This window comes from Dufourea novaeangliae, unplaced genomic scaffold, assembly GCF_001272555.1.
Source record: "Dufourea novaeangliae isolate 0120121106 unplaced genomic scaffold, ASM127255v1 scaffold221, whole genome shotgun sequence".
Classification (NCBI taxonomy): Eukaryota; Metazoa; Arthropoda; class Insecta; order Hymenoptera; family Halictidae; genus Dufourea; species Dufourea novaeangliae.
In genome coordinates this window covers 42,865-61,194 of record NW_015374115.1, presented here as the reverse complement: position 1 = coordinate 61,194, position 18,330 = coordinate 42,865, and the positions used below count along the sequence as shown (strand labels likewise).

General features: G+C 39.6%; 1 protein-coding gene across 1 annotated transcript in view; it reads right to left on the bottom strand.

The window, feature by feature from the left end:
- LOC107191069 (ral guanine nucleotide dissociation stimulator-like 1) overlaps positions 1-18,330 on the bottom strand; it is a 41,614-nt gene that overhangs the window by 19,175 nt on the left and 4,109 nt on the right. The window lies entirely within an intron of this gene.

Here is an 18,330-nt window from a genome sequence, read left to right as displayed (position 1 = left end):
AATAGGTATAAAAAACAAAAAGAAAAAAAAGAGGGAAAAAAATTCTACACCGCGATCAGACCACGATCGAACGTAATCACATTCACCCGCGGTTTTGTTTCGAGCGATTTATCGTGCTGTCACTTGAAATTGATCGATAATCGAGAAGTCCAGAACGTCTGGCTCGCGACTCTATCGCCGACGAGGCACTGAGTTATCGTCGACGTGTGGACGCGAGTCGAACGTGTTGTTGGGCTCCCACCAGCGACACGTCGTCGATGCGTAACGACGTCGCGCGACGGATTTCGCGACGGGGATCGAGATATCGCGAAAAATGCGTCCTACGATCCTTAGACTAAACAGAACGATCGGGTTTCCTGTATTTTTTTATTTTTTTTTCGTCATTGGAAAACTGCATCTCGTTTCCAGCGAGCTGCTCCGTTTTTTTCTTTACTCTGGTAGTAACTGTGTCTTGCGTCTCTTTCGATGTGGAATTGTGTAATTTGTGTGTGTTTTGTATCGATATATTGTGTAACCGTCGCGATCGAGTATGTATTGACAGTGTACAGAAACTGTCAGCGAAAATCAGTGAATGAGAAACATGTTTAGTAATATAGAGGACGTACGTTGTTGTTTGTTTGGATTCTGTATTTTTGTCGAAATTAACGTTCGTAATGGTCGAATTGAAATTGAAATTCTTACGCTTGGTAACGATCGAATTGAAATTCTGACGCTTCGGAACGATCAAAGTTAAATTCTAACGTTTGGTAACGATAAAATTGAAATTCTGACGCTTCGTAGCGATAAAATTGAAATCCTGACGCTTCGTAGCGATAAAATTGAAATTCTGACGCTTAGTAACGATAAAATTGAAATTCGGACGCTTCGTAACGATAGAATTGAAATTTTGACGCTTCGTAGCGATAAAATTGAAATTCTGACGCTTCGTAGTGATAAAATTGAAATTCTGACGCTTAGTAACGATAAAATTGAAATTCTGACGCTCCGTGACGATCGAATTGAAATTCTGACGCTTCGTAGCGATAAAATTGAAATTCTGACGCTTCGTAGCGATAAAATTGAAATTCTGACGCTTAGTAACGGTAAAATTGAAATCCTGACGCTGCGTAACGATAGAATTGAAATTCTGACGCTTCGTAGCGATAAAATTGAAATTCTGACGCTTCGTAACGATAAAATTGAAATCCTGACGCTTCGTAACGATAAAATTGAAATTCTCACGCTCAAAATTTAGATAGTAAGGATCAAATTTAAAATTCAAATTATAACCGTCCGACCAGGAATTCAAATTGAAAAGGGACAAGCAGAAATTCTAACGATCGAATTCTAAGTCGAAATGATTAAACGCCATCGGTCCAATTAAAACGCAAGCTGTTGAATTCAACTCGAAACACGATACACTCGTGTTTCATGGCGCCAACAACATCGTTAACAGTCTGTCTCTCCCCGCAGTCGTGGAAACGACAACTTTGATCAAAAGAAGAACGCAAGTTTTCAGTGACGATCGATCACTCCCCCATAGCTCAAAGCCATTCGACTTCGCGAAAGGTCGAAGAAGCAAAACGGGCGGGAAACAGTTGCGTTAAAGAGGATACGACGCATCCCTCGTAGGCGGAATTGCACTTCCGATAATTAGAGCTCTCCGGTCGAGATCCACGCTGACTCGAAATGCCAGGTGACCGTTTGACTTTCAACATTTTCACCTGGTTAATCGCGAAGTTCCTCGAATAACAATTGTACCATTTTACTTCGGACGTTCCATTAATTATGATTAAAGTTTCTCCACAGTAACTGAATTCCATTAAATCCAGTCTGATTGTAATACAGTTGAACCTCCAGTATCCGAACTAACGGGGAGGCATAAATGTTTGGATAAAGGAATTTTCGAATAATCACTTTTCGAAACTTGGTTTATTCAAATAGATATGAATTGTATTGATAACAAAACGTTCGGATATGGGAGGTTCTACTGTACTAATAATACAACTGACCATACCGAAATGTTCAGATAAACGAATAAAAATTGAAAAATCCTCGGAGGATAATGAAAAAATATTAAATAATGAAATGAATCGTGATCCTTCGGAGAAAAGGTTAAACGGACAATCCGAGAATATGGTAATCGTTTTAACGAAATTCTCGGGATTTGATAAAAGTGTCGATGCCCGTCGACGCCTCGTTTCGATAAAACTGAACGCCCAGTCACCGCTTGCCACGGGAAAAACGCAAGCGCGTCGTCTGTGTCATAACCTTAACCCTTCCCGATACAACATTTCGTGCGCAACGCCAGTCAGATATCGAGCATCGTGCGTTAACCTCTTCGAGAACAGATTTATTAAAACCACTGAAAAAAAATAACTTTTTTGTTCCTTTTTCAGAACTCTCTATTTATTGAAAATATCTTTATGACTGTTAATAGAAGTCAATTGGCAGGATGCCTCTTATTTGGGAATTTTCTAGTGAATATTTATCGACTTAGTAAACCATTCAGTTAAGAGTGATTAATCATGTTCGAGCGAACGAAACAGCTGAACAACACAGTATTCTTCAAGTGTTTAAGCAGAGTGTATTCTCGAAAATTTTACGACTTCAGAGATATACAATATTTATGATTCACGAGAATTCGTTAAAAAAACAAGGTATCTAACGAATCCCCATTTTCTAAATGAAATTGTTAAAAGAAGAGATAACGGGAATAGGGAATGCACGACACACGAATCGAATTGAAAAGGGGCCTGTGATTCACGTTTTCTCAAAGGGAATTTGTCAATTAAGTAGAGAACCGTTCCTATCGTTTGGGAATCACAGATACACAATGCTATCTCGGATCTCTTCGCGCGATGATCTGCTCGAGAACCGCGAACAAAACTAATGGCATTATGCAACCGTAGTAGATATTTTCCATAAAGGGATCCAGTGGACCAGACCTGCAGCAGGAAGTGCGGTTTAAGCTGGCCTGCACGGCGTTTCATGCGAGCATGAATCATTTCGAGGCTCGAATGACTCGGCTTGTTACGTTATTTTCTTATTTAACGCGCCTCGCTCCCCGGTGCGTGCTGCTCGAACCACGAGAAACCTTGATGTTACATTCAAATTCAAATTCATATTCCAACGGTTAAATTCAAATTCATATTTCAACAGTTACATTCAAATTCAAATTCATATTCCAACGGTTAAATTCAAATTCATATTCCAACGGTTAAATTCAAATTCATATTTCAACAGTTACATTCAAATTCAAATTTATGTTTCAACGGTTATATTCAAATTCAAATTCATATTTCAATGGTTAAATTCTAGATCAAATTCAAATTCAAACATACTAGTTCGAATTTCAATTCAAACACAAACGTGCAAATCCGAACAGTCAAATTCAAGTTTCAGCAGCCACGCTGAATTGAACGTAAAGTCGAATAACAAGAATTTTCTTCGAATTACAAGAAAACTTCAAATCGAGAATTCACCATTTAAATTCAATTTGTCCTAATAGAGACTACTCTTGGAAAAAATATTCCAGACATACGTAACGTTTAATACAAAGTGCATTTACGAGCGAACAAGTTTCATGTGCCCGCGTCGGTTCGTTTCGATAGCGACTCCCCGCGAAGAGTGTTAGCCTTGCTCGATAAATGCGTAATATGAGGTCACGGTGTTAATACGTCACGGTATTCACCACAGGACGTAAGCATTAACAGGACTGTTTGTACACAGCCGCCGTTTGCGCCGCGCGCTGACCGTCACGTGTACGGCAACAGGTTCACGAAGCCAATCAATGACATCGAATAAAATAAATACCACAACGATGACTCATCTGTTCCTCTGGTTCCTCGATTATTTCCCTTAGAACTACTAGTTACCAAACAAACTTTTATTGCCTTCCATATCTATTCCTTCAGAACACTTGACTGTAATTTTCTTAAAAATACAGAAATCATTGTAATTCCACTCGATCGAAACTTCTATGATACCAACAGAGAATTAATCCCTAGGATTAAACCCATATTCCCATTATCGATTAACACCAGATATGGGCACAATTTAATTCGAATAATACATAGCGAGAAGCAACAGTATCTAAGATCGTCATCTCGACCTTTGAACAGTTCATGAGATTAAATAATTATTAGCAAAGTGTCTACTAATTCAAAAAGAAATATTATTTTAGGATAAACATTAGAATTACCACGTTTTTCAAAAATGACGCAATATCTTCTTCATTTTTTATTCGTTATTCGAAACTTTTTATCTAGATAATGAATTTGCCCATCTCTGGTTAACTCTAAACCTACAACGACCGGTTAAAATCACCGGTTTTGGCGTACTAATTCCTACCTTCCTGAAGGGTTCGGTAGGTTTAGTGTTAAAATGGCTAATTGCTATCCTTCATCGCGATAATCCTCCAAATAACGATACCAACTCTATTTCAGAATATTGTAAAACAACCGATCGTTTTAATGAACAACAAGAATCCAACGTAATCATCCATGGTACAGGTTCCTATCGTTCCCCTAATCGCTGCTCGAAACGGGAAGTCGGAATCCTTTCTGGCGCCGCCGACCGCTATAAAACGCCATCGTTAATAGCGAGACGCTATAAATAACCCCGGGAGGATGATAAACCGGGAGAAAGAAGATGGGCACGAGATCTAAGGAGGGATGTCACGGTTACCGATTTGCATACCCGATCCGGTCTCGAAAATACACCATCAACCTTGGCCCGCCACGCTGCTCCTTTCGCGGAGTCGAAACACGAAGCAACGACCGGGATTTGGACCCGTGTCGCTAGCGATGGGTAATCGATTCGTTCAAACGTGTTCAAACATCCAACGATGAGTTGTAAAAACAGTCCAAACCCGGTTCGAGACGAGTTTGATCATACAAGGTGATGAAACACAGTGGAGTCGAGAATCAAATTTATAGTATCTCTAACGATCAGAGACGAAAACCTTCAAACAGTCTGACGACGTTTCAAACGTGAAACAGTTTTCAAAAGAAACATCTTTTTTTAATACCACGTTGTTGTCAGTAAAAGGACGAATTCAGCGACCTATAGCATGACGGTATTAAAACAAAAGTTGTATTGACCTTGAAAAAACTCAAGGTCACCTTGGTGTCTCAAAAAAATAAGATATAAAAGAATCTAATTGTATTCGTCCGATGCTTTCCTTAAAATGGTACATAATCCATTAAACAGTTTTCTGATATAATCAATAGGTAACGAGGTATTTTAGATAGTCTGTAGTTCTTGCCACGACTCACCCTGTATATTAACACTAGAACTACCAGTATGTACAATAAATTAAATTGTATAATATAGTAATATACAAAATGGAGTCCAATAATGACTAGTATTCGTTCTCGAACGAGTGTATATCGATTCATCACGGAGTCTTTTTTCATGAGAACACGGTGACGATTGTCACGAATCAGGTGATTCGACGAGCTGAACAGGTGAAAGGTATCCTGTTAGAATTTTTAATAGAGCACCAGTCGGAATTGCCCGAAACTTTCAAACGATAATCCATGTCTATAGCCTCTAATCGACCAGTTTATCGCGTTCCCATCACGACGACCATCAATTATCGCTGTCCACGTTGATGACCCGGTCTGACGTATGCACTCGATATTTGACGAGACAATTGCCAGGCCAATTAAGACAAGACGAGTAAGCGCGTTAGCGGATGACGGGCATCGAAACGCGTGACACAACGGTGTTAGTCATATATCCCTTGGCTAACGCATAGGTGTACGTGCCACGTGCAAAGTGGCTGACTGCAGAAGGTGGTTCACCACGTGTGATTTGTAACGATCGCTGGATAGAGTGTACCAAGGTGTTCTTAGAATCCAGCCAGCCTAGTCGTCGATATATGCACGTGTGCCCTTACGTCCTGTGTCCTGTTTCTCTGATAAGGATTGACGATCACCTCCTATTACGCCTAGCCCGAATGGGACTTGGGTCTTGAAGGAATAGAAACTCGTTTGTGCACGTGATGAAATTTATCTGCGAGTATTTACACTCCCATGGACCCCTTCATGAGTATGGTGGGACGGGGTAGAGTATCTTTAACAGAGAATATAAATTCTGACTCGAACTGAACGAAACCGGATGACGAAGACGAATGGAAAACGCCAATTCGCGTGGGAATAAATGTGCAACCTTTCAATTGAACAGGTCGAACCGACTGGTTTATCTTGATAAACACTCCCCACAGGCTAAACTTTCCGCTGTCGACAGAGACAGTAAATTAACATTCAACGTCTAAGTGGAAACATCGAATATCATTTGGATCGTTGGAAAACGTACTCGACAGTGAACTTATCACCGTACATCAGAGATGGGCAAATTTATTATCTAGATAAAGAGTTTCGAATAACGAATAAAAGATTTAAAATAAAAGGATTTCGCCATTTTTACTTGACTGAGCGTGGAAATTCTAATTTTTATAATAAAATAATATTTCTTTTCGAGTGAGTTGACACTTTACAAAGAATCCTTTAGTTTCACTAACTGTTTAAAGGTCAGCATGACAATCTTAGATACTGTGGATTTTCACTGTGTATTATTCGAGTAAAATTCTGCCCAACTCTGCTGTACATGGACAACGATTACCTCAAGAATCACAATTACCCGCAACTATATCCAATTCCGAAGGTGACTATTCCCATCGACATTCTTCCACCGTGACGAAGAAAATCTGTGTCAAGACATTCGAACAGTAAAGAAAACCGGCTGACCAGCAGTCAGTAGCCTATGAAATACTTTTATCGCGTTATCTTTTTTCTTTACTGTCAAAACAAAATCGTTCGTGTAGTGTCAGTGTACAAGGAGGATCGGAGCAGCTCGATGGAAATCTGTTATCAATGGACTGCGGATTGTACACGTTTGAAAAATATAATAATATAGAAACTTTACATAATGAAGATCGATACGGACTTTACTTTCTCTGTTACCAATGAATATTTCTGTTTGACATACGTTCACTGTGACGATTCTTTTTATGCATTTTCAACGTTCAATCCTTAACTACAGACGACTCAGAGATTAATAATCCTAGAATGACTGCTTCGTAAAAGTCTCGATAACCAACTGAATGGTATTCTTTGTTACTATTTTGGAAATATGCAGTGTGGTATCTATTACTGTCAATTGGAAGTATTCCTAGAGCTTCGAAAATTCTTCCCTAGATTGTGACAGTAAAATGAAAATTCCGATTCCTCTCTGTGACGTGTGGTCTGTAGTCAAGGATTAATTGTGCACAAATTAAATCGATCAAATGTACTCGTATCTAGTGACACAACTAAAGTTTACTCTTTCATTTCTGAATAGACCATCAATACCTGTCTACATTTTTAAAAAACGATAAAAGTAACGAAAGCAATTTCTTAGCACGAAAGTTCAATGAAACATAGCTGACCCGAGGCAACGGTGCATATATACACTGTTGCTCGAATATCTGGATTCGCATGGCTGTACAATTTAATTACTACCCCCACCCCCCACCAATCAAGAAGACTAAGCCCGTATTTATGCTCTACAATTAACTCATTCATTGCCAAACTGATGAAGTTCATGAAATTACCAAATAAATTTCATTCCCAACAAATACTCTCTGTTACTCCCCATTCAGGATGTACCAAACCGGTATCACGCAATCCCATATCGCGGAAGAACGTGTGTCAATTCCTGTCTGTCAGTAAATAAATCTCAACGGTAGACACGAATCTACCAAGCAAACATCCGCAGTCCAATCATCGCACGATATACAATTTCAACAAAAGAATAGATTCTATCCGAGAACCTTGGACAGAAAAGAGTGGTGGCGGTGTCTCGATCTTCGAGAGACACTCAGGTGGAGAGAGGAGCCGCTATCCTCCAGAGCAGACACCTGCCCCCTTTCTTCTGGTTTCGTGTTTAATCACGCTGCACGAACACACACACACACGGACCGTGAACAATGTCGAGTCCTCGATACCTCGATGGGGCACAGGTAGGAAGCCTCCCGTTGGTGAAGGAGTACACGTATTTCATACACACAGGTGGCGAACGATGGAGACTAGTAGTATACGATGAACCAGTGGTATACGATGGACCAGTAGTATACGATGGACCAGTGGTATACGGCAGACAGGATAGGACAATAATCGAGAGAGTGGAAGGTAAAGTAAAAGGGGGAGGAGTCACACACGCGGTTCCCCAAGCAGCGACGAGAACGGCTGACTATCGCCCCGACCGCGCAGCTCGCCGTCCCGACAACGACTGACTCCTCGCACCGGGGCAGTGGCAGGACGGACCAATACACACACACGCATGGCAAGCAGCAATTTGGCCCCCGAGCCGGTTGAATGCAATCGAACTGACCACACACGCTTGCTGCTCCTACGTACCACGTCAACCACTCTCTCTCTCGTTCTAACATTATCACCAGTGGGCGCTATATCGCTGACGTAAATCTCTCGGAGATTCCCCCGTGTGTGTACACGTCAACCACCCGGTGCATCGAGAGCCTCAGCTGTTCGTGGTCTTGGGAAAGAACGGGGTAGAGTTTCGGCAGATTTCCGACAGACATTTCTGTTCAGCTTTCTGGCCGAGGCAGCTGGGCCTGCAGAAGGAACCTGATTCGATAGAGTTCTGTCGGTGAATCTCTTGGTTTTATTGGGTACGTTAATATTTTTTGGAGAACTATCCCCCATATAAGTAAAATAATTTTGTACGGGTTCGGTGTGCCCTTGTCAGGTCGAAAGGAATAAAGGATTAAATCGTTAGGTGTTACTGAGTTCACTTAAAGTTTCCTAACGCGTCCTAAACAGTAAATACTACAAATAATAATGAAAATAATGGATTGATGTGATAGTTGGTAGTATTTAGAATGTTCGATTTATCTGAACTTTTCCTAACTATTCAAAGCTACTCCTTTGGAAGCTAGTCGAGCGACTGAAATCTATTCGAATAATTATATGTTTATGCTGATACTATAAATTTCCTGTGATTCAGTCTTTGCATTCAATTAGTACATTCAAGAAGCTCCGAAAGAATGTTTACAAGTCATATTCCATGTATCGTTCTAGAGCTCTTTGTATTTTCAGTAACACAAGTTCCTCTGCTAAGGTTGAGTAGTTACGATACTAACTTGTGTCATACACGACGGATAACGTCGATCCATGACATTACCATCGGCGGGAGCAGCGACTGCGCGCGATCGATAAACTCGATTTCTCTAGAAACAACATCACCACCTTTCATAATTCATAAACACTCGATAACCACGTACCATTCCAGTTACTCGTATCTTCTATTCCGATCACTTCAACGTTTCTGGGTCATTTAGATTTACGTTATTAGCCGCATATTTTATCCACTTTCTACGCGAAACACTTGCGCAATTCAAACCAACGTACAGTCGATCTTTCATCTGAAATTGTTGATTAATAGAAACATTCGAAACTCTGAAATTTATTCATGAAACGGAATTACGTGACACGAAATGAACGCACGAACACAAAATTGTTTACTCGATCGAGTGTCTATATTTATCGATAACAATTTTCGAATCGCGCGTCAGAGCGAGGATACGCCCGATCGCCTGACGTAAAATTTCATGTAACGACAATAAAACCGTGCGTCAGTGTCAATTGTGGAGCGCACTGCGTTACGCGTTATAAGTAAAAGGATACGATAGAGAACTAAATTTTATTTCACGATTTTGAATGTTTATCGATATATACTCTTGCTCATAAGTATTGGAACAGTTATCGAATGGTACAAGACATCACGAATTTACTGAAGGGCTGAAAATAAATATTGTTTAGGGTATATTGGAGTTCGATAGACAATGATTACGCTACTATAAAGCAGAGTTGGGCAGAATTTTATTCGAACAATACACAGTGAAAAGCAGCAGTATCTTGGCGTATCGTTCCGAGCTTTAAACAGCTAATGAGATTAAATAATTGTTCGATTCATTCATAAAGAAGTATTATTTTATGATGAAAATTGAAATTTCCACGTTTGAACAATTAAAAATGACGAAATATTTTTCTTATTTTTTATTCGTTATTCGAAACTTTTTGTCTAGATAATTAATTTGCCCATTTCTGCTATTAAGTAATAAACATGGCCGAAAATATACAAAATTTTTACTAAACATATTTCCTTCATAAAGACCAGGTGTTCCAATACTTAGAAACCGTTGATGTATTCTATTTATTCCGTATATTCCCAGGAAAATTCTATTGTTACATAATTACTGTATTATTGTGGAATAGATTATTCTATCGTAGAATCAATTTTCAAAGCCCAAAGCTCCATATGTAATTCTTCACCGAGTTTTTCCGCGACGCGTATCGCGTGTTGGTAATGCCATAATCGTCTGGTGGCCATTACCGTGAGCGCAGAGGAATTTATGCGTGTCTCTATACATATGTATACGCTCCGCGCTCGGTCGCCGGCGAATCACTGGATTTCGTTTCGGTCACGCTTTCTACACGAATCCTGAAAACCCGATCTTGTCTCCCACGATTACACGTAATCAGGACATTATCGAGACACGGACAAACTCAGGTATTCTGACGTTCGAAACGCAGATCATTTAAGACCAACGTGAAATTTCCATAGTGGGTCAATTCTGACTCATTCCGAATTTTAACATTTTCTCCTTCAGAAAATATAAAAAATGATCATAACTGCGTATTTTGCATTTAAAAAATATGACATACACGAAAGGAGGGAAAGAAGATTGTATTACAGCATTCCCTCTCTATAAGCAAGCAGCTTGGGACTAAAGACGCGATTATAGAGAGTAGCGGATACAATTCTGTGATTCGAGAATTTTAAACTGAAGTTCTACTGATCTTCTTTCAGTAGGTCCACAGTTTTGGAGAAATCATTGTTGCAAATTACGATGAAACATCAAAGAGGGAAGAGAGACATTCTTTAACATTCGAAATGCAGATCACCTCAGGGCAATATGAAATTTCCATACTGAGTGAATTATGACCCCTTCTAAATTTTAACATTTCCTTCGTCACAAAAGATAAAAGATTATGACACTAGCATATGTTGTATTAAAAAAGTATGACATGCACGAAAGAAGAGAAGGAAGATATTACAGTTGTACCTCTCTATAAGCACGCAGCTTGGGACTAGTAATTCTAGAATTCTAAAATAAACATCTGTTGATCTTTCGAGAAATCATTGTTGCAAATGACGATGAAACATTAAAGAGGGAAGAGGGGATGCGCCTGGGGTACACTGTTCAAACGTATCTACTTTACGGAAGTTCCCCTCGAGAGCAAACCCCTGCCACTACATATCGTCAAGATGTTTGCTCGTCTCCTCTCGACAATGGTCTCCACGGGGTGAGATGGCCCGTAATTTCATTCCTCATAAAGCGTCCTGAGTCATCAAATTCACCCTACTACACCGTGCTCGAGGGTGACAGAGTCGCGTTAGGGGTGGCCTCGGGTATACAACATTCCGTTCCTCGCGAGACCAGACCGTGAAATCACGTTGCTTTTCCACAGGCACATGTTGCCACCGGGAGCCATTATATTAAGCAAATCGACACTTTCACGCTATCACTGTTATCCGACAAAACGAAGACGAGGCACCTTCATGTAAAATATGTTTTGAATTTCCTATGAAACGAAATAAGACCATAATTTCCCAGCGATAGTAGTATCCATACGTTCGTAAAGTGCTCTAGTTTATTAACTCTTTAATGCCCAGACCCTTAAATCGATATATCAAAATTCTAAGACTGATATATACATTCTATTTTAATATTATAAGGTCGAAATTATCGATATTAAAAGGACCTATTTTTTTCTTCTTTTATTTGCACCGATCCACCACTAGGAGTTAAAGGGTTAATCGACTTCATAAAATTTCTAGAGAAAAAACGAACGCATTTTCGAAATTTCATAGGCTTTTCCGAAATACGAGAAGAGATTTCCTTGGGATACATATCGACCTGGAGCATTTGAATATTCGTGGCACGAACTCCCTGACACGCGGATCGATTAACAATTGCTTTCGCCTGTCCGCGTGCTATGTATCACTCCGTTATCAGACGACAGCCACCGGAATCACGCCGCGGTCTCTACGTGGGATAAAACGTAACCGTGACGTCGCGAATGTGTGACGCAAACGTGGCCCGTCTACGTCATCGTGGCGCAATACGATTCCAACAACGACCCACGTCGCTGCACTACCGACCGAACTGCAGATTGATTCATGCCTGGCGAATTATATGAATGAAGATGAACACGATAGTTTCGATTCAGGAATGTACATTAGTTTGCCTCACCCTATAGTAAATAAATATTTGGAAATTTATAATTCAAGGTCAAATTTATGATCCAATTTATCGAATCCTGAAATCGGTTTAATGAAATTCACATGAGGTTTTTATTTTGAGTTCGAATGTAAAAGAATTTTTAATAGGGTGACGATATTTCTACTTGATTCCCGTTTCTGTTAATTTATTGGAAAATGTCTGTAATTGCATAAATATTCGCAGTTTATTTAGAATGGTACACACATTAAGTGTAAAGATACGAGGACTACCCAATACAATTTGTAATTTAATACAGACAACCCCCATATAAAACAGTCAGAATAATTGGGAAAACCCTCAAATAACACGGTTAAAGAATTTTGGAAACCCTATTATAACACAGCATCCTAAAGAATCGTAAAGAATAAGTGTTTCGCTAGTTTCTCGACATTCAACCCTATTTCTTTGTATTGCAATTTTTGAAAAAGAAAAACTTTTATTGTACCTAAAAAAAATTGTGTTATTTACCTGAAAATTCCAACTCTCGTGTACCATTCAGGTAACAATTTACGTATTTATTCTTTTCAGAGTGAAATAATATAGGACAGGTCGATCGAAAAGGTACCGAATTATTCCACAAAAGCTGAAATACAAACGGTATTTCGTGTGTCCGATTCAATAGAAAGGGGTAATGGAAAAAGGGTTGAAAGGCGTTCGAAGCGAATTCACCGAAGATATTTCGCGACTCGTACGTTTCTCCCACGGGGGCTCGTTTTTCGTTGATCTGAAGGTAGGGTGAGAAGCACCGTATCGATTTTACGCCGGGAGGAGGCCTGGGGTGGTTCCCCGCGCACAGAGCCCCGACGAGTGTCGGTTCGGACGGCGAAGTACAACGTACGTCGATCTATACACACGGTCTAAACAAGATTTACTGTTCGGTGAATTGCACGGCCGCGAGAAACAGAAACGAAACGTGCCGTTTCGCGATGCATAAAGTCACGTAGAGGATCGTGGTTCGCAAAACAACGATTTCGAGGACCAAACCGACCGCTCCAGCCACTCCAGACATTTCGAGAAACCGATATTTCGTCTGGTGAACCAAATAATGGCAAACGATGAGAGAAAACACTAGGGGTTAATAATCCCACTGGGAAAAAAGTATGGAGTTTATTTATGAAGAGGATAAAATGATTTTGGAGACTGTTAAGCCTCGGCTACTAGAGATGGCGTGCAAAATCACTAACGGTGATTTATCAGTGATTGCGATTTTTTTATCTTGAGCGAATATACTCACTGCGATCCTGAATCCTTGATCTTTAGACAGAAACTCGTATTCGGTATGATTCTACGATAAATTAGATTACTATTTGTGTTTTTAAAAGTCAGTAGAAAAAACAGGAAATTCTAAAAGAAATTCTAAAGAAGTCGCGGATAAATCCGACCCAAGGGGTTAATGAACACCGTCCCTCGTCGCCTAGGGCGCAAAATGTGATCGCAGTCACGGCTGTTCGGCTTTGTAGCCCGCCCCTATAGGTGTATGAAAACTCTAATGATTGATATTTGCATAAAGATCCGCCAATCTCTACATAACTTTTACTAAAAATCATATTTTTCTCATACAAACCAGATGCCCTAATATACTAATTAACCTCTTCATTTAGTTTTTCTTTCATTCAAGCATCATTCCGAAATTGTAATCAACATATTCACTAGAAAATTTTCCAACAAAAAAAAGATATTCTACCAATTAAATACAGCCGAAGAATAAAGAAAATATTCTTTCTCGTCTTACTAATTGGTCCCTGAAGTGGTTAACAGTACATCCGTCGAAAAAAAAAAAAAAAACGACCGACACGAATCAGGATCCAGACACGATTAGATCCTTGTCGGCCATGTCGTCGCTCGCGAAAGGTTTTCTCCACTTTCACACGAGAGAACGGCTACGAAACACGTGTTCCCGCCAGTGGTTGTCAACCATCGAATTCCGACTCATTAGTTGGCCAAAGGTAACGCACGTTACCTTTTTCCAGCTAGCAATCAAGGATCCAATTACGGAGCTTTGCTAATGTAACGGTTTCAGAAAATCGGATATTTCTTTTTTACAATTTGCAACAACTTTTTGAGAAAAAGGAAGCTGTTTTATATGGCCCACAATAGGTGATTTGCTCTAAACAGTTTTTTTTTTAAATTCCCAAAAATTGCCTTATTATATAACCGTCACACTAGGCTGCTACGTCAAGCCACAAGAATCCTTTGGTGTTATTACAATTATTATTTCCAGAAGAATGGATTAATTTTCCAGTTCTACGATCGATCGTATCTGGTCGATTTTCGCTTTCGTTTCGTGGGAGACGCGAATTCGCCCGGACGTGGATTGCGCCACACACCACACAACAGGGGAACCTTGACGTGTGTGTTTTCAGGCGTCGCCGCGTGGGAGTCGTGAGTCACGGAGATGCGTGGGTCCCACGCCTGACCCAGAACCGGCCATTTTCACGGGAGGAGGGGAGGGGGTAGCGCACGAAAAACGATCTGATTCGAACTGGCCGGTCCAGGTGTATGCTTCCGATGATTCGTGTTGAGGAAGAAGAATAAGACGAATGATTTTTATCGACGATGACCGTAAAAAGTGGCTCGGTTAGCCAGATACTCGCGGAAGCGATGTATTGCAATCAAGGCCGAATCAGTCGAAACAGTTAGCCGGTTCAAGTCGGTCAAGTCTCCGGCGGGCACACTCGAGACACCAATTCGACAGCGCAGTAGTAGCATCACGCTGCCTTGCGGAATTTATTTCTTGTTACGAATGTGTGCACGTTTAATTGAAGGTTTTAAACTTGGATTCATAGAACGGAATAAAATAGTATGGTTAACCCTTTAACCGCTCGGTGCGAACGTATACGTTAGTTCTGGAAAATTATATTTCCTGGGAGGTTTGTCGTGAAAATACAGACGAGGTGCAGTTATTGGGGCCGTTTTTTGAGTTAATTAATCACGATGTAAAGAAGGAAATTGTCTCAAGCTGAGTCAGAAATAATTTCCATTGCCCAAACGTGGCTGATAAAGCGAACGTTATTTTTAGTGACTCAACTTAGTAATTATTTCCGGTGGAAAAAAAAGATTACATTCCTATCGCGAGAAAGGCCACTAATGATACTATTGCCTTAATCATTCAGTTGCAAACTCGACGATTTATATACATATAATATCTGTTCACAATAGGACAGTGTACTTAAATTCACGAAACCGAGGTGTGTTTTTCAATTACCGCTATCATGCCAAGCCATATGTGTAAATGTTTGACTTTGGCAGCTGTTTATTTTGCAATGTTAATGAATGCCTGGCGAGCCTTCATCTGCATTTTCAATGAAAGTTCTGGACTTGGACCGAATGAATATTTCATCAAGATGACTGTATTTCTTTACCCTATTTTTTCGAAGTATATCAATCAAACTATTTTTTATGTCATTTGGAAACTGAACTGAATGGAACAAATGCGCTGATTACAATAAATTATTCCTTATCAGATGCAATAATAATTTTCCAGCATTCACGGGCCAGATGGTATCTACACGCGGTTTAAATATAATAACCTCTGTTCCGTCGAGAAACTCTCAAGTGTCCTTCGCCTCGGGACAGAAAATCGCGTTAAACGCTTTTAAGTAGATCTAATATCTCAATCCCAGCTGCGAGCTGAAATTCTTCGCGAGACACGCGACTGTGAGACTGATTATAAAAGAATTGTCAGGCCGTGCGTTCTCATCAGACATAATGTTAATCGTTTTCCATCGTATTTCTCGCTTTAAAACTTTCCAATCTCATGAAAATATATTTCCTCGCTCTGATTGTAACAAAATATAACGTACAAAAATTGCACAATTAAGTAGAAATCGAAAAAAGAAATTTAAATGTCCTGTTTTTGTTTGAATAAAATCGTCGTATTTGTACCGTTCCAGGCCAGCATGAACCATTTGCCATTTCCCAGTGACATAATTTTATACGCTTATAAATTCTTCAGATTTTTTTTTAATTGTTGTAATACGTACAAGTAAATTTTATTTTACCAGACGAATTTTATAAATGATAGTTATATTCTATTAATAGAATAGATTCTATTAATTAAGGGACTGATGAATCTGTTTAGTTCGGCTTATAATTTCTAATATATAAAAATGACGATGATAAGTGCTACGTTTAAATTGTTTATGCTTCAGTGATTTATGATCAAGCTTTGTGTACAAAAAAAAATAATAAGTTCGATTTAGACCGTTTCCTAGATTAAAATGTCCTATGATAAAAAAACAAGAATGACGCAAAGAAATTAATAAAACCTCATTTTCTCGAATATTTAACAATATTAGTTAGGACAATTGAGCTAAGGATGCCAGAATAATTCTCGTGTTTGTAATACTGAATGTAATTCTGCTGTTTCGAACGAAAATTCCTTTAAAGTCGATCGCCAAGCCGATTTTCCTTTCCCATACGTTCTTCGATTGTGACCAAACAATGTCCACACGGGTCAATTTCAATATTGACATATATATTGTGCACGAACAACTGGCAAAGAGAAGAAAAAGACCTGCATCGCCGCCGATGCTCCAGTTACACGTCGCGCTTCGCACGAATCGATCTTCTCACGAGTCGGTTCGATCGTGAGAAAGGCGGATGTCCATTCAGAATTCAGTACGAAACGAGAGGAATCTTTCTCTCTTATTTCATTCTTCCTATCTCTCTTTTTCCCGCGAACCTACACGCTATGACGGAAGCGTGAAAGTGTATGGACAACGTTTCATATTTTTCGCCAGAATTACGATTGTCCTTTCGATAACTTGCCTTACGATTTCCTTGACGACTGTACTTTCAAGCATTACTTTATCGTTAATAATTTCCCAGATATCAAAGGAATTTTATCATTAGAACAAGTGTAACATTTACTCTAAATCTTAGATGTTAATACCAATGAAACAGAATTTCACTTCGACTTAAAAATATTCATTTCCTTTTTCGGAGTATTTATGAAACGTTCGAAATTATTCAGTTAGATTCGAACCTACTTGCAATTTACTTCATCCCATCTCTAGTTAATCATTCGAATATTTTCTGGAAAAGTATTTAATGAAAAATATTTCCTAATAGCTGTAATCTGAATACTCAAAAAGATCGAATTAACCAGAGATTAGAGTCTTCTTGGTATTATGTCTGGAGGTTCATCGGAGATTTATAAAGAAAACTGAAACTTCTGGCTGGTTCATAGGAGTTCTGGTTGGATTTTCTTCACCTTGAGGTCGGATAACTAGAAGTAACAGTACCCGTGGCATTGGCACGGCCAGCATCCATCGAATGCGGTAGATCGACTAGTTTATCGTTCGAGTTTCTTCTATACCACTCCTTCTTTGTTCTCTCGCGTGGCTGAACTTTTCGAAAGATCCGTGTCCTGAGGAACGTACCCCTCTTTGCTCAGGTATTCGCTGAGGTACAATCTCGAAAAGAAGATTATTCCTGTGAATCGAGTTCTTCCTTGTTGATACTCCAATTCGTACACGGGACACTGACGTCGAGAAGCTATTGGGATCGACATCGAGCTCGATGAAATTGGCTTCAATTGAAACGTCCCTTGTCGGATGGCTTCTAGAAGCTTCTCTGACACTCGAAAATCTGTCTTAGCATCGTCGATACTTCCACAGCATCTTGGCTATTCTATAAACCTGCAGAGTATTCTGAAAGTCTTCTGGATATTCTGAGAGTCTTCGAGATATTCTGAAAGTCTTCGAAATATTCTACAAATCTTCAAGATATTCTGGAAGGTCCTCAGGTACTTTGGATTGCAATTGGAATAAAACCCTCTTGAAACCCTCTGACAAGGGAAGGATCCTACACTGTCCAACTTCGATTTTAAGGGGATTTTTTAAGTCGATAGTACACAGGTCTGGGTTAAAGAAAAACTAGCTGCGAGAAAAACGCGATCAAAGTTTCAAGTACTGTTTTAGAGCATAAAACAGTACATTCCTCTTCCTCAAAAAATCGTTGCAAATTGCAAAAAAGAAAAATCCGATTTTCTG